The 22,807-nt window shown below is 42.3% G+C and overlaps 1 non-coding gene across 1 annotated transcript; it reads left to right on the forward strand.

The window, feature by feature from the left end:
* The first annotated feature begins 597 nt into the window (after positions 1-597).
* Positions 598-666, forward strand: LOC115647332. Its single transcript, XR_003999287.1, has one exon. It is a non-coding gene; the product is annotated as a small nucleolar RNA SNORD123 (small nucleolar RNA).
* Positions 667-22,807: the final 22,141 nt, after the last annotated feature.

A 22,807-nucleotide genomic window follows, 5' to 3' on the forward strand; every position in this document is an offset into this window, starting at 1 on the left:
TATGGGAGCCATGTGACGTGGCCCCTGACCTGGCAACCCCGGCTGGAACACCGGAGTGGGGCAAGCCCAGACCCCACTCCCCAGCAGGAGCTCATGGGCCGGATCTGGCTAGCTGTAGTTTGCCCACCCCTCCACTAGCCCTTGCTGCCTGTCATACTATTGAGCTGCTCTACTATAGGACAAAGGTCAGACTGCTGCACAATAGAGCTGGTTGAACATTTTCAAAAATTTGACCAAAATATTTGGCTAAATGTTTTTGCTGTTTTTCAACCAGTTTATATGATAGTCATAATTTTCTGAAAATCTGAAATTTTAACCAAAAATATGGCAAAAGCCACTGACATTTTTATGATAAATTGTCTACATTTTTTTTAAATCAGCTCTACCGCACATGGTGGGTTCTTCATGAATAAAGTTCTTCATAAATAATTTTGTATTATATCTTTGTGAATCCTGACACATGCCATTAAGCTTGCATTTTCAACTCAGCTACATGAAATGGATATTAATATGTTCTTGGTATTCACTTTAATAATTAACTCTTATTTTTCATTTTAAAACATCTATGATAGTTAATACAACTATTAAAAGAAACTTGGTGAAAATGATGAATCCTGGCGTACTGATTCATGTGACTTGAAAAGAACATCCATTTCCTGATTCACCTTCATATTTTCTAAGGAAAAAGCAATGTTTTGGAATCTGTCTCTTCAATCAAATGATTTTTGTGTGTGTGTATTTCTCTTTCATTTCAGCCACTTTCCTGAACTGACATCTTAGAGGTGAAGAATAAAGTTGGGGTGAGAATAAACAATGTCTTGAAGAAACACAGCTACTGAACTTCTCTTATGAATGGGAATAAGAAAAACTGATTATATTTGTGCTCTCTAAAAAGAAGTGAGAAGATTTTGTTTCAATTATGAAGAGGTAGAGACCTAAGACATGGTCTTACTACATTTATTCATAGATTCTAAGGCCAGAAAGGACTGCTGTGATCATCTAGTCTGACCTGCTGTATAGCGCTGGCCACAGAACTTCCTCAAAATAATTCCTAGAGCATAGCTTTTAGAAAATCTTCCACTCTTGATTGAAAAATTGTCTTTAATGGATTTAAATTAGGGCTGTCAGTTAATCTCAGTTAATGCATGCGATTAACTCAAAACAGATTGGTTTATTTTAACAAACGTTAATCCCACTCCTCTAGAGACAGAACTCAGTGGCTTCACACCCCCATGGAGCCGCCCCAGGCCAAACTGCTCCCCTCCCCAGCCTGATGCCAAGGTGTCCCCCTCTCCAGGGCTGGTGCAAGGATATTTTGCGCCCTAGGCAAAACTTCCACCTTGCGTCCCCCACCCCCACCCCTGCACATCGGTTCATTGAGGGGCTAATCCCAATGAGCCTTTATAGCTCTAACTGCACCTGTTACCTCTTGATTATTAAAAATATATTTCTTAATGATCAGTAATTAATACAATCATACAATACAAGGGCAGAGGGGATATTTTATTATTGGGTTGTAAATCTTTTTCTCTTATAATATAAGTCATACATGCTGCTAAGAAGGAAGGTCTTGTGTGTGAGTCACATGCCTGGGAGTAAGCAGATCCATATTCTATTCTCAGCTTTTCCTCAGAATTCCTGCAACACACAAATTCTTCTCCCTTGCAAGGCAACTCAGAGGAACATCTAGAAGAGCTAGCTCTTAGATAGACATATCCTTGGGCCAGCATGACACCCAGTGGTTTCCCCAGGAATTGAAATTACAGGGGGGTGTTCGAATTTACAGGGGGGGTGTCAGGACCAATGAGATAAATAAAAGAGATATGAATAAAGTAAATGTTTTGTTAGGATTATGTAAATTTAACATAAGAATAATGCAAGTTACACCAAAACACATAACAGGTCTAGATTTCTAAAAAAATATAGATTTAAAAATATTTAATTTAAATTGACTTTTGAAAAAAAAGCCATCATGGAGTAAGAGGAAAGTCCTCTCATGGATCAGTAACTGGTTAAAAGATGGGAAACAAAGGGTAGGAATAAATTATCAGTTGTCAGAATGGAGAGAGATAAATAGTGGTACCCTTGAGGGGTCAGTACTGGGACTAGTACTGTTCAACATATTCATCTGGAAAAATGGGTAAACAGTTAGGTGGCAAAATTTGCAGATGATACAAAACTATTCAAGATAGTTAAGTCCCAGGCAGACTGCGAAGAGTTACAAAGGGATCTCACAAAACTGGGTGACTGGGCAACAAAATGGCAAATGAAATTCAGTGTTGATAAATACAAAGTAATGCACATTGGAAAACAATCTCAACTATACATATAAAATGATGGCATCTGAATTAGCTGTTAACACTCAAGAAAGAGATCTTGGAGTCGTTGTGGATAGTTCTCTGAAAACATCCACTCAGTGTGCAGCAGCAGTCACAAAAGCAAACAATGTTGGGAATCATTAAGAAAGGGATAGCTAATAAGACAGAAAATATCATATTGTCTCTATATAAATCCATGGTACGTGTACACCTTGAATAGTGTGTGCAGATCTGGTCACGCATCCTAAAAATATATATATTGGAATTGGAAAAGGTACAGAGATCAGCAACTAAAATGATCCGGGGTATGAAACAGGAGGAGAGATTAAAATGACTGGGAATTTTCATCTTAGAAAAGAGATGACTATGGTGGATATGATAGAGGTCTATAAAATCTTGACTGGTGCGAAGAAAGTGAGTAAGGAAATGTTATTTAATCCTTCACATAACACAAGAACTAGCAGTCACTCAATGAAATTAATAGGCAGCAGGTTTTAAAAAAACAAAAGGAAGTATTTCTTCACACAATATAAAGTCAGCCCAGGGAACTCTTTGCCAGGGGATGCTGTGAAGACCAAAACTATAACAGGATTATAAAAAGAACTAGATAAATTCCTGGAGAACAGGTCCATCTGTGGCTATTAGCCAGGATGGGGAGGAATGCAATACCATGCTCTGAGTGTCCCTAGCCTGTTTGCCAGAAGCTGGGAATGGGTAACAGGGGATGGTCACTTGATGATTACCTGTTCTGTTCATTCCCTCTGAAGCACCACTGTTGTAAGACAGGGTACTGGGCTATATGGACCATTGGTCTGACCCAGTGTGACGAACTGGGAATGTTCTTGATGTTTGCTCTGAATATTGTGTTGGTGCCTCAGTGTCCCCTTTGCAGTTCTTAAGTATCTAGGTGGTGGAATAAGGGTATGTGATTGCTGCAGAGCAAGGGGCCAGTGCACCTAAATGCCTGACACTCTGTCTCCAAGCAACTGATGGCCTGGGACCCTTCTCTGCAAAGGTGCCAGCTGAAGGTGTTGGAGACAAAGAGATCAGGTGACCTCCTGGCCCGGGAAAGGGGCTGAGCAGAGAGGAGGGGCTGGAGGGGGTTGTTAGGCTGGCGCTGGCTGAGGGCAGACATGGGGGTCTGGCTCACTGCCCCCAGAATGGACCCGGCCGAGGGGTCTGGTTCGCTGTATCTACAAGCTCTGTTTTAGACCCTCTTCCTGTCATCGAATAAACCTCTGTTTTACTGGCTGGCTGAGAGTCACATCGGACTGCAAAGTGGGGGTGCAGGACCCTGTGGCTTCCCTAGGACCCCACCTGGTGGGCTCGCTGTGGGAAGCGCACGGAGGGGCAGAGGATGCTGAATGCTCCAAGGAGAGACCCAGGAGGTGAAGATGTGAGCTTCTTGCCCTGAACAAGTCTGCTCCAAGGGAGAGGAGCTCCCCAAAGTCCTGACTGGCTTGGTGGGGAGCAGTTCCAGAGCATCGCCCGGTGACTCCGTGACACCCAGTATGACCATTCTTATGTAAAAATTAATTAGAATAATAAAAATGTTTAGTACAGAAACTCCCCAACATAATGACCTCTCAAGATAGCAACAATGTGAGATAACAACCTTGGCAAATACTGCATTTTAAAAATCTTGGCCTACTAGGAAACATATTTATATAAGTTTCCATTCCCAGTCACAAATCTCGCATTCTGGAGCAAAGTGACTAAAATATAGTCCAACAAACAAATGTTTATTTAACTTTTCCCTCCCCTGCACCCCATTCACTGGTGTTGTCCTTGGTCAGTGGAGAGTACACTCAGAGTTCAGAGGCGCTTTCACGTGAGTACACCTTCCAGGTGGGGGACAGGAGGGCACCTTGCTCGTTCCTCCAGCTGCTCACTGTTTGCTCTGGCCACGGCTGTTCATTGTGCCACCTTTCACTCCACCGCTCTGTTGCCAATGGCCCTGCGCAGTCACCTTCTGCTGCCACCTGCCCCTGTGACCTCTGCAAGTTGGTCTCTTGAAGTTCCACCAACTCTGTCATTTCAGCTGAGCTCTCATTGGGGGAACCTCGCTGCTAGTGCAGTCTGGGCTGTCTCTTCCACAAAAACGCTGTCCCACAGGAACACTGTTCCCACAGCAGGACTAATCACTTCAGACCTGATTGTCAGTGATTTCAGCTGCAGTGGTCACTTAAAAGAACAAAAGACTCTCTATGGAGCTTAATCAGCTCTATCTTTAAGCAGTGGAGAGGGACAGATCTCCACCCTCTCTCTTGATGCCTTCAAATCATCACAGGCTAAGTACAGTTCTACTGCCCTTTACTCATACAATAAGAACAACATTTCATCCCCCCCACCCCCACATTCAAGTGGTTTGTAACCCAACCCCAGCCAAAATCTATCACTTGGACAACATAGCTCTGTTTGCTGGATACCTAGGTAGATTAGTGTGAATGTAAATATAATCTGGTCCCACAGCCCCAGCTCATCACTAGCTGTCAGGGAGAGCTCATTTAGACTTTGCTTACAAATCATCATTTGATATTATTAGGTTGGCCAACATCATGAATGCACTGACATCAAAAAAAACAACAGCTGTATAAGGAAGCAAGGAAGCTAGTCTATGTTCATGCTTTTCAAATCTAGTATACTTTTTCAGATACACATGTTTTATCATACACTGTATAAGCTTTTAAGTGTGTATTAATGTTTCAGTTTAAATTCAGATTTCCAAACAGTCACTAAATTGGTATGTAACTAGCTCACAAAACTAGGGAGGGGTGTTGGGGAAATTCAGGGGGGTCTAGGGAAATCCCTGATGACACCCATATGCCTCATTTTCAATTGAAAAGGCACATTGCCTCCAAAGAACTCCAGAGAGTAGGAATAGGGAGTGTGCATGGTACACCATCCCTAGAGGACATGCTACCATATTTGCAACCAATGTGGAGAAAGGTGTAAGGGGAACATGACCACGTCTGCAGCCCAGCACCTTTTGAGAGACTTTGTGCGCCAAGGGTACCCAGAGTGAGTCCCTTAAACAGGACAACTTGCAACCATGTACTCAAGGCTGGATCCAGCATTTTTGCTGCCCCAAGCGGTGAAAAATAAAATAAAATGCCACGATCAGCGGCACTTCTGCCGCCTCTTCATTCTTCTGCGGCAATTTGGTGACAGGTCCTTCCCTCTGAGAGGGACTGAGAGACCCGCCACCGAACTGCCACCAAAGAACTGGACATGCCACCCATTTCCATTGGCCACCTCAAGCACCTGGAGCCAGCCCTGTATGTACTATGTGTCCTAGGGTGCAGGACAACACTACTCTGTGAGTTTATGGTTAAAGATCATTTCAAATGCCACTGCATCTACTAACATGATTAGACAATACAGCACTGAAGCACTTGCATAATTTCAACCAAGTGAGTAGTCCTGCTATGTTTAAAGTTACTCACGTGCTTCAGTGCGTGTAGCATGGGGGCTGGAGAAATGCTGCTACTCTAGATGGAGTTATGTATTACAATTTCTATGGCATTGTGTTTTAAAAATATTAATATTAAAGATTTATATTGCCAGTGGTGTCAACCAAGTTGGGGCCCCATTGTCCTAGGAACTAAATTGATACATAGTAAATGATAGTCCCCAAGTGTTTACAGTCTAAAGACATGATATAATAGGTGCATAGACTAACAACTGGGGAGGTTGTCAGTGGTGCGTATGGTGGGATGTTTCTTTTAGAATGAAATCCAAATTAATAAATAAAGTCACTTGGCACAGCCTACCAAGAATCAACTTTGCTGTTGACAAATCCCTTTCAGTTAATTGCTCATCTAACTTTCAGCAACTTTCATGAAAATCTGGGCTCTTTATCTTTTAGATAAAAAAATGTATTTCTCTCTCTCCATCCTCTGGAAACCTAACTACTTTGGTGGCTTAGTTGATATGAGTTCATTGTTTTTTATTTGACTTTCAAAATATGCCATTCAAATATTTGAGTAACAGTAACTCAAAAGGCAGAAAAGGGCAAAAATAAATGTTTTTTCCATACTCAACTTTCAAAGTCATTTTCTTTCTATGTGAATTTTAAACAATATTAAAGTTAGTAAAGCAAGACTTTTTTTAAGATGTGATGGTCCAAGTATAAACAAACTCACTTTGTATAAACACTTTAAAATACTTTATATTTACTTCTCAACCATGTAATTGTTTTTTTTTATTCTGAAATCTGAAGAATATTCCCATCTTGCATGATAAGCTATAATCTAGGGCTTCTTCTGAATTCTTTACCACTGTTCTGGAATGTAACCAAGATTTTCAATGGTGAACACAGAATCTGCTTTTCAGACACAAAACACAAAGGGCCAAAAATGCAATGTGATGGGATATCAAGTTTTTGAAGAACCCTAAATATGCATTTAGGCGCCGGCCCCGTGCACCCCCCAGCTCTCCCATCACTGCGCTCAGGCTCTGCGGCTCCCAGGCATGTGAGCCGCCATCACCAGGGCACAGGACTCTAAGTCTGCTCCAGGAGAGGCAGCGGCGGCTCACTCACCCGGGAGCCACAGAACCTGAGCACAGTGAGGGGGACCTGGGGGTGCACCTGCCCGGGCTGCGACCTGGCACCCACCCTCAGGGGCTCCTGCAGTGAATGCATGCAGGCGGTGCCCCCCATGTGTCCCCCGGCTCCCCTTTCTCTGTGCTCCCTGGAGTGTGAGCTGCCACTGCCCCTCCCGGAGCAGGCTCAGGGCCCCACAACCGCAGCAGCCGCGGCTCACACACCTGGGAGTCACGGAACCCGAGCACAGTGAGGGAGGAGCCGGGGGGTGTACAGGGGCAGCCGCCCACATGCATCTGCTGCAGCCTGCAGGAGCCCCCTGGTGGGGAGGAGGGCCGCAGCCTGGGCAGGAGCAGCGGGTGGGCGCAGCTGCTCCCTACTAGCGGCGCTGCTGCCTTTGCAGGGCTGCTTCCCCACTGCACCGCGTCAGCTCCTCCGTGGCTGGGGCTCGCCACCCCCACAAGCTGACGCTCTGGCTCTCCGGTGCCTCCAGAAGGCGGCTCCTCCCTGCCAAGCCAGGGCACTGCTTTTTGGTACCCCCAACCACTTGGTGTCCTGTGGGACCCAGAGGCTATGGACTGCTGTGGATCCAATGGGAACGGGACAATAGGGGAAGGGTGCCCACAGGGGCCAGGGACTGCACTACAGTACTTGTATGAGGTGAATTGAAAAATACTATTTCTTTTGTTTATCTTTTTTTACAGTGCAAATATTTGTAATAAAAGATAATATAAAGTGAGCACTGTATACTTGGTATTCTGTGTTGTAATTAAAATCAGTATGTTTGAAAATGTAGAAAACACCAAAGTATTTAAATATATGATATTCTATTATTGTTTAACAGTGCAATTAAAATTGTGAGTAATCGTGACTTTTTTAAATCTTGCAGTTAATCATGATTAATTTTTTAATCATTTGACAACCCTAATTTAAATCTATTATTATTTAGATTTAAATTTAAAATAGATTTTTTATTTAAAAATAAAAGGTTTGAGATGCATTTTTTGGGTGCCTCTGCACTATCCCTTTCTATCTTGCAGAGTTGTCCAGCTATCTTACTTAAAAAAAAAGAGCCCATCTACATAGGGCTAGATTTTGTGACACATGTCCACATGGGGAAAGTTACACCAGTTTTTAAGTTAACTGGATACTCTTATTTTGATTTCAAAGTGCCTTATTTCAATTTAGTTTAAATATATTCAAAATTGATTTTAAGTAAACAAAAAACAAACAAAACAAAAAAGTAGGGCTGTCAAGTGATTAAAAAAAATTGCACTGTTAAACAATAATAAAATACCATTTAAATATTTTTGCATGTTTTCTACATTTTCAAATATATTGATTTCAATTAGAACACAGAATACAGTATACAGTGCTCATTTTATATTTTTTATTACAACCTAATTCAAGTACTGTAGTGCAATCTCTTTAAAATGAAAGTTGAACTTACAAATGTAGAATTACGTACAAAATATAACTGCATTCAAAAATAAAACCATGTAAAACTTTAGAACCTACAAGTCCACTCAGTCCCTACTTCAGCCAATGGCTCAGACAAACAAGTTTGGTTACAATTTGCAGGAGATATTGCTGCCTATGTCTCTGTCACCTGAATATGAGAGCCGGCTTCCACATGGCACTGTTGTAGCCGGCATTGCGAAATATTTACTTGCCAGATGCTCTAAAGATTCATAGGTCACTTTGTGCTTCAGCCACCATTTCAGCAGACGTGTCCCCATGCTGATGACAGGTTCTGCTCAATAATGATCCAAAGCAGAGCAGACCGATGCATGTTCATTTTCATCATGTGAGTCAGATACCACCAGCAGAAGGTTGTTTTCTTCTTTGGTGGTTTCGGTTCTGTAGTTTCTGCATCGGAGTGTTGTTCTATTAAGATATCTGAAAGCATTCTCCACACTTCGTCCTGCTCAGATTTTGGAAGGTACTTCAGATTCTTAAACCTTGGGTCGAGTGCGGTATCTGTCCTTAGAAATCTCACATTGGTACTGTAGCAGGGTGCTGCTGCAGAGGTAGCTAATTAGCCCCTGCTCAGCCAGCCCCAATCAGGTGAAATGGATTGGGGCTGGGGAGAAGCCTGGTGCCTGGCCTCTGAACGGGCTGCACCTGTGGGCCTGCAGGCTCAAGGGCCATAAAGGCTGGCTGGCAGCCAGAGGAAAAAGAGAAGAGAACAGCCAGAGGCACAGCAGTCTCCAAGCTGGGGTAGACTCTCTGTAAAAGAGGCGGAGGAGGATGACTACCTGCAAATAGAATCACTGGTGGTGGTAACTGTATGTAAATAAAAAGCCACAGGTGCTGCATCCAGGAGGCTCAGAGTGCTTTGTGGAGACAGCAGGGTGCTGCAGCAAGGGGGCAGAGGAAGAGATCTGGTTACAGGTACCTTTTTTTGCATTTTGTCAAATCTGCTGTGAAAGTGTTCTTAAAATGAACATGTGCTGGATCATCATGCGAGACAGCTATGACATGAAATATATGGCAGAATGTGAGTAAAACAGAACAGGAGACATATAATTCTCCCCCAAGGATTTCAGTCACAAATTTAATTAATGCATTATTTTTTAAATGAGCATCATCAGCATGGAAGCATGTCCTCTGAAATGGTGGCTGAAGCATGAAGGGGCATATGAATGTTTAGAATATCTGGCACTTAAATACCTTGCAACACCAGCTACAAAAGTGCCATGCGAATGTCAGTTCTCACTTTCAGGTGATCTTGTAAATAAGAAGCAGTCAACAGTATCCCCTGTAAATGTAAACAAATGTTTGTCTTTAACAATTGGCTGAACAAGAAATAGGATTGAGCGGACATGTAGGCTCTAAAGTTTTACTTTGTTTTTGAGTGCAGTTATGTAACAATCTATATTTGTAAGTTACACTTTCACAATAAAGAGATTGCACTACAGTACTTGTATGAGATGAATTAAAAATATTTCTTATCATTTTTACAGTGCAGATATTTGTAATAAATAATATAAAGTGAGCACTGTACACTTTGTATTCTGTGTTGTAATAGAAATCAATAATTGAAAATATAGAAAAACATCCAAAAATATTTAATTTCAATTGGTAGTCTATTGTTTAACAGTGCCATTAATTCTGATTAATTGTTTTGTTAATCATATGAGTTAATGTGAGTGATTGACAGCCCTACAAGAACGCCATTCTGATAAAAATGTCAATACAAGAGTTTGTACCAGTTTAATTAAATTGGTGTAAATTCACACCTTAGGTTACAACAGTGCAGTTTTCTCTGGTAGACAAGGCCTTATTTACATTCAGTAGTATTGTACTTCTATCTATAAATAGTCTCATTGAAGAAAATTAAACTGAAGTACTTCTCAATATAACAATGGCAGAAATCTTTTATGTTTATGGGGTATGTCAAATTACTACTTTCTCTGACTAGGTTTTCCTTCTCCATCCAGGTGGCCTAATAATGGCAGTATAAAATTATGGGTCCTGCAATTTCAGTTGGCCTTTTCCTAGGTTCCTGACACACTTTGTTTAATTTCTTGCTAATATAAAAGCTAGGTATTATATTTTATTTTTAAAAAACTGGTTTTATTAGTTCTGAAATTGTAAACAAAATTATGGCCTACATTTGACCACTTTATTTTTTACTGTGAAATATAAAATAATACATTTTACTTCTATAAAAACCTCCAAGCTATGCATTTCAAAGAGCTTTAAAAACATTTAGGAACCTATTTTATTTATTTATTTTATTTAGATGCTGAAAATACATCAGTTCCAAGCTTAGGTGTTTTGACAAGCCATTAAAAACACAATTCATAACATACCGAGAAATAGCAGTGGGAGGATATACCTCATTTCTCTCTATCTGTAACAGGAAGCCAGACTGGGAGTCCAGCAAAGTGTTATGCACCTTGTGTGGACACCCATGCATTTAGCAGCCCTGTCCCTGCCTGCTTGCATCTAAGATAAAATGTCAAATACATATGAAAGTGAGACTTTCCCCTACTAAATACCCTCTGGGACATAGAAGATCATAGGTATTGGCCTCACCTCTTCTACTGACTGCTAATAATATTTCTGTGCAGTTCACATCACTTGCTACTGTCCAAAGCCTCATACTTCTACTATATAGTAGATAAGTACAATTCTCCATATTTTGCATTACCTAACTTTTGAGTGTTTGACTTTGCATCCTTAATGTTCTTTTAAAATTTGGTAGGCTTTTGTATTTTTAGTGCTTATAGATATATATCTCCATCTTAGGTTAGTGTGAGGAATCTGGAATAATTGCAATTGCTTTAATGATTTTATTTTGAAAAATTTTGTACATTAAATTGATATTGGTTTTATTACTGTATTGTATTTTGATTTAATAAAAACTCACTTTAAGAACATGGTGGGGAACTTAGAGCAGTGTGTAGGTTATATGTGAATGTCCAGAGAGTGGGAAAACCATTCCTTTGTAAACTGCTAAAAACCCAGAATTTGATTTAATAAACAATCTTTCCAGAAAACACTCATTCTTAACGGTCTAATATAAGCATACATTGTAGGACAGGATGGCTGATTTTAGCTCACCTGTTTGACTCCAGACCAGTTCAGTTGAGATTAGTAACTGTTTGTTTGTTATCTAATCAAATTTCATCTGCCCCTTGTAACTGGATGGAGTCCTGCTTCTGTCTTTTCTCTATCTATTCAAACTATTCCAAGACCACCGTGTTGCTTATTTTCATTGTCTTTCCACCACCTTTAGTGACCTACAGACTATATTGTTTACAGCCTCCATCCCTCCTGAGCCCTCTGCCAGGGAGAGGAAAGGGAAGCAATGTCTCCACTCAGAGATCCTTCTTCATCCTGGCTCTGCTAGCCTGCCTCTCTCCTCCTTTTACCCTATATGTTAATGGACTAGTTAGCTCTTTAATCCTCCTGAGCCCATTCTAATCTGCTAATTAGGCACAGTCAGCTCCACCCTAGGGGGTTAATTGAAGTTTAAGTGATTCAGAGTGTTGGTTTAGCTGCTGATTTTCTCTGTTAGAGGGCTTATTCCTTCACCCTCCCACTTCCCTGGTCCTTCTCTCGTGAACAGAGAGCAACAATACCAAGTCCGAAGGTGCAAACAATTTGATGTTTATTGGGGTGAACTTCCAGCAAGCTTAAATCCAAGTTCCTTTTTCCTTATTTTCAAATCCCAATTTGCTTCCTGTTTGCCCCTAATTTTATATAGTAATTCTTAGCTATACCTTAATCATTTTACTGAAATTTACCTAACCAATCCTGACACTGTAACATGATTAGCTAACCAATTATATCCCACCACCTTAATTAGCTTACACCCAGCAAAATTAATTATACGGCAGACAAACAATTAGAGAACCAAACAGATTAACAATACAAAAATGGGGGTGATAAAGATAAAATGAGGGTTTCACAACCACAGCTATTGAGAAGTGATTTCTTGCCAGATGGGATGCATCAAACTAAATTTTCTTTAACCATCTTTATCTGATGGTGATAGATATTATCAGGACAGGATCATCTTCCTAACAGCGCAATAGCACCTTATTTCAATGTGACTAGTTTGGAATGTGACCAGACACTTCCCAGCTTATGGCTGCCTCTGCTGCTTAGCCAAAGGCCTTAGCCTAAGAACGAGGCCTCAGACTATCCTAGTGAGAGAAGGTCCATACGCAGGCGGACTGTGATTCTGATTCTTTGTTTTATATCTCTGTAGCTAGCTAACAGGGCCGGCACTTCCATTTAAGCGACCTAGATGGTCGCCTAGGGTGCCAGGACTTAGGGGAGCGGCATTTTGCTGCCCTCAGCAGCAGGAGGTCCTTCCGCGCTCCGGGTTTTGGGAGGCAATTTGCAGCAGGTCCTTCACTCGCTCTGGGACCCGCCGCTGAAGTGCCCCAAAGACCGGGCACGCGGAAGGACCCCCCCACTGCAGAATTGCTGCCAACGACTGGGAGCGCGGAAGGACACCCGCTTATGGCACCAAAAACCCTGGTGCTGTTTCTGCTAGCTAAGTGAAAAAAATACACCTAAGTTCTTAAAGTTTAGGGTCTTACAGGCAGGCCTGAATATCTATATTCTAACATGCCACCCCCCTTTTTTTCTTTTGGGATCCTCCTGCCCAGGTATCCCTGGAAAAGCATAGGACATATGGTGACACACTTCCTGATAGGACCAGGCATCAAGGTGGAAGGTGTTGATATTCCATCTGTCACAGTGCCCCTTCTGTAGTACTATGCCCTGCACCTTCTCTTACGGGCATACCACACCTGTTCCAATTAGTGTTCCAGACTTCCCATTATAGTGGGCCCAACAAGACTGGGTCTGGGTTGTCTAGTACACTGGAGGGGCAGAGGGTTTGCTACATTACTTATAATTAGTGGCTGTTCTCTAGGTGGCTGTGCCCCCCTTCATCATTTCCATATGCAACGTAACACAAATACAGTTAACAGTACACCAGCTGCTTTGATAATCCACGGCAATACCAAGAGTCCTGACCACTGCAATATGGTCCAACATCCTGGCCACCACCAAAAACACTGCTTATTCTCCTTTGATAGGGTTAAAATTTTGTCAGCGCCATCCTGAAGTGTGTATTGTAAGTGTGTCCAACTGTTGGCACTTGCAGCAAGTTGATCTTGTAATCTTTGTGTGCTCTTGTCCATATTGTGTGTCCATTGAATATCCACAGTGAAATTTGGTATTGTCCAAACCAATTCAACTACTTGGTACAGCATGGAGTAGTAGTTGCTGGTTCAATTTTTTACAATAATTAAGTCCACTGATCCATTGGTGCACCATAGTCTTGGTGGCAGTGTATAGAAGTTCATAATTTGGTTGTATACTGGAAGGATTTTGCCTCCTAATGTTATATTGCAGGATTGCATACATTCCCAACAGAATACACCCTACCTCTTATACATTACTCCTAAATGCCCCCACTCCTTTGCTTTGCCATTGATCCTGCTCCTCCATAGTCATAGGAGAGGGGCACATCCATATTCCTCCTTGGGATATACAACTGCTTAATGTGATGACAGTCCAATTTACCCCATTCCAACCCCTGCACCTATTTCCTAATGGCTCCCAAGGTGCTCCCCCTTCCCTAGTTACTCCCATAAGGTTCAAGGGGACCACTTTACTTGCATTTCCTTCCTATGATATCATAGTAACAATTACACAAGAGCTGTCCCCATAGGTCAGGGATGTTATTTTCCAGGCAGATGGGTATGTTTTTGCAGTTGTGGATAAACATGGGCTAGCCTCTTGATTTTAATACTGAAGGCTATTGTCCTGACCAAGCATCTCTCATAATATCCATTAACATTTTGAATATCTACACATACTTCTCACCACATTAAACTTCTGAAGCCACCCTCCACCCATGTCACCAGGTCCCCTGTCCAGTGAGTTAACTGCAAGTTTACCTCTTAATTCTGTCCTCCACCCTGTGGCAACTGCTGATAGTTGCTGTGTCATTAATTCATTAATTTGTTGTTGAAATCTCACATTTGGCTTACTAATTGTTTGGTTACCGACCTGTCCCCCAGATTCCATGTACACAGCATAGTGTTCCCCGCTGCCCACAATCCCCTTTTCTGACAACGATTCCAGGTGTGTCCCCTCACCCACCAATTGAATTGTTTCAATCCTTTCATCTACATACTAGAAATAGGATTAATTTGGTCCACCCACCATTCCTTTGGGCATACCACCCATGTAATAGAGTGAAAGGACGTGTCAAAAAGTGCTGGCTGCACCTGCTCCCACAATAGCTCCCATACATTTGCTTGTTGGGGAATATTCTCAGCTCCAGGCTGTGGGCACTTTAAATTTGGATTCTTCCAACTTGGCATCCATATCACCTGTACACTTACATTCTGTAAGTGGTTAATTCATCATACACCCAGCGTCCCAAAGGGGATTTTATGCCAAATGTAATATGTACGTAACAATCACACCTTCAGGGATTATCTTCCATGGAAGTACCATTGTGGTTACATATGATAACATCACACTCTAAATGTGGAGCTCTGTTTTCCCAGAGGGTTCATTTGCTCCAGGAGACCAGAAGGTTATATTCTTTGAACCCTCTGTAACAAACCACATAGCTGGGTAACTGTTTTCCATTATCATTAATCATGGCAGCACCCAGGGAGTACCATGCAATATTTCCTGATAAATTTGATATTCTCCACTAGGTTGGGATTCCCCCATCTAATCCATAAACCATATACTGACACTGCCAAATTCCTGTTGGAGTATTAGTGGTACATCTTTCTATAGGGAGATTCTCATAGTCTTCATTAGCTTTATTACTACAGGTTGCACGTGTAGCCTTCCATGTGTTTCCTTCTTTTGACACTTCGCATCATGGGATCTGAATAGAATTTGTAAATGTGACAACTGTGATTAGCACTAGTAATTGTTCCATCCAGGGCCAGGGAATCTTCATTCTTTTCTCCTTTTTGAATTAACCTGTAATACACACATAACAAAATTTACATGTCCCCTTTCCCAGTCCCCTGTTTGTACCTTTTTATTTGCGTGCAGTGAACCTACTCCCGTCCTCCATTCTCTCTACCCAATAATAGCAGACTGGGCCCTAATTGGTCAAGGACAAGATAGGGGTCCTTCCATTTAGGAGCTGGGAATGAATGGTGTTGACCCCGCATCTTGTACATCACTAGGTCTCCCACCATGGGTAGATCATGCTCCCCTGGCAGGTCAGACCATGCTTTGACTTTTGCTGCTCCTTGCTCGTCTCGGCAGGCCACTATCTGCTGTACCTGTTTTACACTGTCGATTAGAGTTAAAATCCATTCTTGTGCTAAGCTGTGTGTAGTGACTGCCCCAGGTACTGGGGTAAGTAGATTTTCCACAGGCCTTCCATGAGAGCCTCATATGGAGAAAATCCTGTGCTCTTTGATTCTTGGACCCTTATTCTCATTAAGACAAAGAGTAGTAACAGTGACCAGTTTTTTCTTCCCATTTGCACTCCCTTTCTTAGCTCACTTTTAATGTTGTGGTTCATGTGTTCCACCTGCCCCAGAATTGGAACAGAGGATTGATTAGAGTGGTTGCAGCCCCTTGTAATGCTGCTGTGTGGCCAGTGAGAGAGCCAAATGCTACCTGGTGCTTCCCTGTGGATTACAGGGCACTAAATGCTCTAGCCAATTCACCAGCCTCAGTAGTGGCAGCATAACCTTGTAGCTATTGCTGGCATAACCCTGTAGTATAGACACCACTCACAGCAATGGAAGGGATTTTTCTGTCTCTGTAGGAATGCCATCGCTGAGCGATGGCAAAGGTTGACGGAAGAATTCTTCCATTGACCTAGCTGCATGTATACTATGGGCTAGGTTGGTATAGCTACAGCTATACCAACCTAGCCCATAGGTTGGATTTGTCACACCCTTGAGCACCATAGCTGTGTCAACCTAAACTTTGTAAATAGGCCAAAATCACCACTACGATTTGCACTAAATGGCAGACTCTGCAAAGAGGCAAACAACTGCATGGGCCAGAGACTGAGCCATCCCCATTATCTCTAAAGAGTTGGGGTAAGACATGCTAGCAAGACAGAGTATATGGGAAACGGCCCTGATGTTACCCTGTAGATAAACAGACGACTTTGTTCACCAGGGTTATGAAATCTGACGCCTTTTATCACCCTAAATCTATAAAATTTTAAAAATTGACATTTATGGGCATATGCAAACTATTTTAAAAATGCATGTTTGCTAATTAAATAATTTGCATAGAATATCACATATGGAGTTATAGAAAATCTGACAGCTGCTGGGGACAGGTTGGGGGTTGAGAAGAGTCTAGTTAGAAACTCTACATTGTAGCAAAGAGTAACACGCAGGTGTTTCAGGGATAATCTTTTTTCTTTATTTTAATCTTTATTCAGTTAGAAGAATGTGACTAATTCTCTGACTCTAACTGTCACATAAACAGAAAAATTGGTCACCCCAAAAATCCCTCAACACAAAACAAAGTCAACAAAAACATACTATAAAAAACCTCAACTCTAGCATAAACCCTCAAATGCCTTCTTTCCTTGTTAAAAGTTGGTGCAAAGAGATAGGCCATGCAGCATCCCCTGAAGGTAAAAACCTAGCACTGTTTTGGACCAAAGGTAATTATGAATTCCAAAGCTGAGGACCCCATGGAGAAAAGCCTTCCAACAATCTCCTTTTAACCTGAGCACCTCCACTTCTTGTAACTGCAGTTGTATGGCACAAGGAGAGAGAGAGTCTCTCAAGTACACTGAAACCAAGTCATTTAGGGCTTCAAAGTTCAAAACAAATACTTTAAACTCCCCCAGCAGGCCAACAAGCAGCTGGTACAGATCATGGACCACTGTAGTCATGTGCTGGTTAGTGGTGGGATAAACCACTTAACATGAATTCTGCCACATTTTGCACTGGTTTCAAATTCCAAGTGGATTTTAGGCATTGCCCATGTGGAACACACTCCGCTGCCCCAGTCTCATAGTGATAACATCATGGACTTTGGCAGCGAAATCGGCATCAAATAGAAAAGGTCACAACCACCTGACCAGACACACATGGAAAAAATGAGTCCTGGTCATCTGAGGTAGGTAAATATTAATATCCCCATTTTACAGACAGTAAAGAGGAGGTGGGGAAAGAGGAAAAAAATGTAATGGCCTTCAGATCAATTAACAGATTAAACCTATTAAATGGATGAACCTAATCTGCAAAAATTCCAACAACTAAGTAAGAAGGCAAAACTGTCAAAGGAAGAGGTTTTCCATAGATCAAGCATATGCTTTTAAGCAATATGAAAAATGCTAGCACCAGAAGTGATTGTTCTTATATAAAGAGCTCACTATTTCATCAAAATTTGTTACAATAAAAATCTTATAAACAAAATAGAAGCTGGTATAAAAAATTTTAAACCTAAAACTTTTTTAAATCAGATTTTTTAGACAGTTTTATTGAATTTACTAGTATGAAGCAGTGTAAGCTGGCGTGGCTGTCTCTCCATGTCTGCCTCTCAAGTATGCCACACCTCCTCACAGTCTGATCTGCAGGGTTAATCTCAAAAGAGGAGAAAATTAGTGGTAGTCTACAGGCCCCAGCCCTCAAGCAGGGTGGGCCACAATCAGTCAGGGCTTTGTCCTGAAGTCAAGGCCAAGCTGTAGCAGTTTATAAGCCCAGGTCCTCAAGTAGGGCAGAGTAGCAAATAGTTAGGGCTCTGGCCCATAACCAAAGCAGAGTCATGACAGTCTATAAGCCCCAAAGCAGTCTAGAGGCTCAGGGGAGTGCCCAAAGCAGTTGAGGGCCTCTGGTGGGGGTGAGCAATGAAAGCCAGCTTCTCAGCCTAAGGAGAGGTAGAACTGTTACCCCCAGGGTGGGGTGATAGAGGTAGGGGGACATGAGCCCACCGACTCCACCAGGCTCCCAGCCCAGGGCCTTAACAGTGGCAGAATGGGATTCCAGCTGCAACATGCTGACTGTGTTTCAGGCAGCCAGACAGTTGTCTGGCTTCCATGGGCTACTTCCTACTCTCCCCTTGGTGGGTATCTCAGTGTGGTAGTTGTCCGGTGTCTTTCCAGGGTAGATGGCCAGCGCAGCAGCAGATCCAGCAGCTTCTCAGCATCATGGTCAATTAGCAGCTCCAACCACTTGGTTGTGTCCTCAGAATGGCTGAGATCAGATTCAGGCTGACAATAGCACAGAGCAATGATTTGTCAACATTACCAAAATGCAGTAGAAAAGCAGGGGGAATTTAAAAAAGAAAATGCTTGTCAACTTATTTTCTCTGAACATGTGAGTATTTGGGTGCTTCTCCCCATTTCACTTTTTTTCAGATTCGTGAAGGGCAGGGCAGTTTTCACACATGAGTGCCTAAAGTTAGATACATACAACCACATCTAGGCACCTAAATAATTGGCCAGGATTCAGAGATACTGAGCACACATAACTCTGTTCCTCTGAAAGGAAGCTGCTGAGGGATCAGCACCTCTGAAAATCAAGCAGTGCATTTATGCACCTAATTGTGGATTCAGGTACCTAACACTATTGTGATAGATCCAGGCCAGTTGGGTACAGCAGAATAGCCAAAGGCAGATATACTGGCCTCTGGATTAATAGTTTTCTGTTCCCTTACTGACCAGTGCAGGGGCTGCTCCAGGCTAATGAGAACACCTGACTGTAATTAACCTGCAAATAATCAGGTGAGGCCATTAAGTTAATGTGACCACCTGACTCTAATTAAGGCCCTGCTGACCCTGTGAAAAGGGCTCACTCCAGTCAGGCAGGGGAGAACCAGGGAGCTAGAGGAGAAGTGTGGCTGAAGGGCTGGTTAATGAAGAAACCCTCAAACCATTGTTAAACAAGCCCTAAGGTAAGGAAGAAGCAGGACAGCTGTGGGGAAGTGGCCCTGGGAAATGTAGCAACTCTGGCAGTGAAAGGTTGGCTGCCAACAGCTGCTACCATTAGGCTCCCTGGGCCAGAACCTGGAGTAGAGGGTGGGCCTGGGTTCCCCCCAACCCACCATTACAGGAACATCTCCTGGAAGAGGAAGTTAGGCCCCTGTCAGGACAGGAGGCTAAACTGTTCTGAAATAAGCTCCCAGGGACAACAGATTGGTGAGAGAACTCCCACAACCTCCTTGCAGGCCTGTAACGAAAAGGTCTCAGTAGACTGTAACCCTGGCCCTAGAGAGAGAAGTGCTACGTGGAGGGTCACAGTGAGCCACTGAGGCTAGTATAAACTGCCAAGAAGTGCAGGACCTAGGGGAGCAAGATCAGAGCTCTGCCACACTATGCACTCATGTTTAAAAATTCTAGCACATGTGTTAGCCATTGTTTTCTAAAATATTCATACTAATAGTTCCTTGGAAAGAAAAACAATTCTGTTGTTTGAGGCAGAAGTAAGTGCAAACTAGAAGAGGAACATTCTGTGTTTTAAATGTTTCCTTCAGTGCATTATTGTGGCCAAATGTTTATCTGCACTGACAAAATGCTGTTGACAGTTCAATTTTTTTTCCTAGCAGTTGAGCAAATGAGAAGACAAATGTAACTTCCAAACATTTTTATTGAAAAGGTAATGACTGACACTTCCAAGGTCAGCAGGCAGATGGAGTTGTAGCAGAGAATAAATACAAGCTGATTACCAGAGATACCTGCACAATTTGCTAATTCCAGAAGATTTTTTTAAAATCGATTGCAAAGCTCCCATTGACTTTAATGGGTGCAGGAATAGATCATGTGTATTTTGTTTCTAGTTTGAGATTATCAGAGGAATTTAGGGAGTTAGCTGCCTAAATCTCATTGAACTTCAATGGGATTTGGACACCAACACCCTATCTGCTATATATGCAGTGTAGTTCTAGCTGTGGTGGTCCCAGGATATTAGAGACAAGGTGGCTGAGGTAATATCTTTTATTGGGCCAGCTTCTGTTGGTGAGAGAGAGTCTTTCAAGCCACACAGAGCTCCTCTTTGGGTCTGGGAAAGGTATTCAGAGTATCACAGCTAAAGGAAAGGTGGAACAGATTGTTTAGCATAAGTAGGTAGTACATTTTCTAAGGGAGCATTCACGGTAGGGTGGCCTGTTAACAGCTCTGCAGTCACAGGATAAAAAAGGAGGATTAGTGGGTTACAGATTGTTGTAATGAGCCTTAAATATAGTGTTTCTGTTCAGTCCATGATTTTTAGTGTTTATCAGAGTTATAAATTTAAGCTCCCATCCATGTCTTTTGATAGTGTTGTGTAGGTTTCTTTTGAGAATGAGGACTGATAGGTCAGGTATAGAGTGATCGCTTTGTGGAAAGTGTTCACCCACAGATGATATGGTGTTTTTGTCTCTTTATCATTTTCCTGCATGAGTTCATTCAAGAGCATAGTGATTGTTTTCACCCACACTGTTGTTGTTTGGGGCATTTTGTGTACTAGATGAGGTATACCACATGTTGCAATAGGCATGTGTAGGATTTTGAAAGGTGTGTTGTGGAAAGTATTGATCATTGTAGCAGTGGAGATATGTCTGCAGGTTTTGCATCTATTGTTCTGGAAGGGTCTGATGCCACTTTGAGTTGGAGTGTCCTGGTCCGTGGGGAGTTTTTCTGATGATGAGGTTGGAGAGTTTGGGGGGTTGTTTGAAGGCCAGAAATAGGAATTCAGGAAAGATTTCTTTCAGATTGGGTCCCCATCGAGTATGGGTGGTGGTTGTTTGATATCCCGGATGGGTTACAGTGTGAGGTGATAGGTAACAACAGTACAGTCAGAGGGGATTTTATTTCTGCTTTGAAGCAGGTTCTTTTGGGGTATTTGGGTGGCCAATTTCATGATGTGATCTACTTCTCCAGTGGACTGTCCTTGTGTGGTGGAGGCAGTTTTGCATGTGTGAAGGTGGATACCCTTGACTTTCTCCTTGGCGCATATTCTGTGGTATCTGAGGGCCTGGCTGTAGATCACAGATCTAGTTACCACCTCAAACACACCAAGAAATCTGTTAAGGTAAGTTTGGTGATCCACAGGTTTCTTGTCTGTAAGGATCCATTGTTGAAGCTGATCGTGGGGTCCAGGAAGTTTGTTAGTGTGGGAGTGTTCCAGAGAGAGTTTAATGGACAGGTGGTGGTTACTGAAGTTGTGATGGAAAACTATGAGGAAGTTTAAGCAATCTGTTCAGAGGATGAACATTTCTTTGATCTATCACACTGCATATATGCATTTATTTACATAAAGACAAAGCTTGAAAATCTGGCCCCATTGAAGTCAAGAGCAAAGCTGCCATTAATTTCAATAGGGCCAGGATTTCACCTCAGATTTTTAACACGTAGGTCTAGGCTGTCTGAAAGGCAGTAAGGAATCAACTATCTGCACTATGCCTATGAACTATCTGCACTATACCTGCTTGAAGTTTGTAGCCTTTGCACTCGTTTTCATAAACACTAAATTCACTCACAAGCTGTGAGAAAATACACTTGAAAAAGAAATTACCTCCTAGATACAGTTTGCTCATTGCTATATTAGAAACTATCTTGTAAAAGAGTCAATGATAACTGACCTTCTTTGTAAAGCAGTTTGAGATTGACCTATGAAATGTGCTGTATTAATAATATTGAATAACAAAGATCTTATACCTGGAAGAAAATGTATTTGTAAATAACCATAGCACTTACTGATGTCTTGCAGTACACTGTAAGTGTTAAAGAGACATAGTGTGAACATGCACCAATTTACGATTGCGTTAATCATAGGTTAAATAGCCCTTTGGGATCTCTTTAAGAATGAGTTTAAGAAAGTTCAAACATATCTACCAAATAATAAACATAAATGGATTGGGGAATTCAGTGAAGAAAATTTTACACAGTGGTCAAATACTGCTTTGGGTTTGTCAGTGAAATGATGAAGACAAAACTTGGAATTATCTATTCTAGTTCTACAGTTAAGGTCTTCTCTCAGATCTGCAATGCAGATCACTTATTCAAAAGCACAGGTTACTACTATATATTCTTTATTTAAAGGTTATATTGTGTTTTTTATATGTACACCTCATAGGCAGGAGGTAGAACTCACTTTCAGAAAGGCTAGCCCCCTCTGGCCCCATCCCTTCCACCCAAGACCCACCCCCTGTGGCCACAGCTCTGAGGTGCCCCACCCAGAGAAACCTCTCCCCTTTCTGGCCAGAGAGCCCCTGGGCCAACTGGAGCCCCAAGCCCCTCGACCCACAGAGGAGCTCCAGTCCGGTTGGAGCCCCCACAGTTGTGCTGCAGCTCCCCTCCTGAGACCCTCAGGACTCTGGCATGTGGGTGGGGGAGAAAGCTCAGGTGGAAGGGGAGGAGCCAGAGGGCTAGCCTTTCCAAAGGGGGGCTCCACCTGCCACCTATGAGAACTACAGATAAAAACACAATATAAGCTTTAAAGATTTGTTATATTCTTCACTAGACCCTAGGGAC

This window comes from Gopherus evgoodei, chromosome 2 (genome assembly GCF_007399415.2).
Source record: "Gopherus evgoodei ecotype Sinaloan lineage chromosome 2, rGopEvg1_v1.p, whole genome shotgun sequence".
In the NCBI taxonomy this organism is placed as follows: domain Eukaryota; kingdom Metazoa; phylum Chordata; order Testudines; family Testudinidae; genus Gopherus; species Gopherus evgoodei.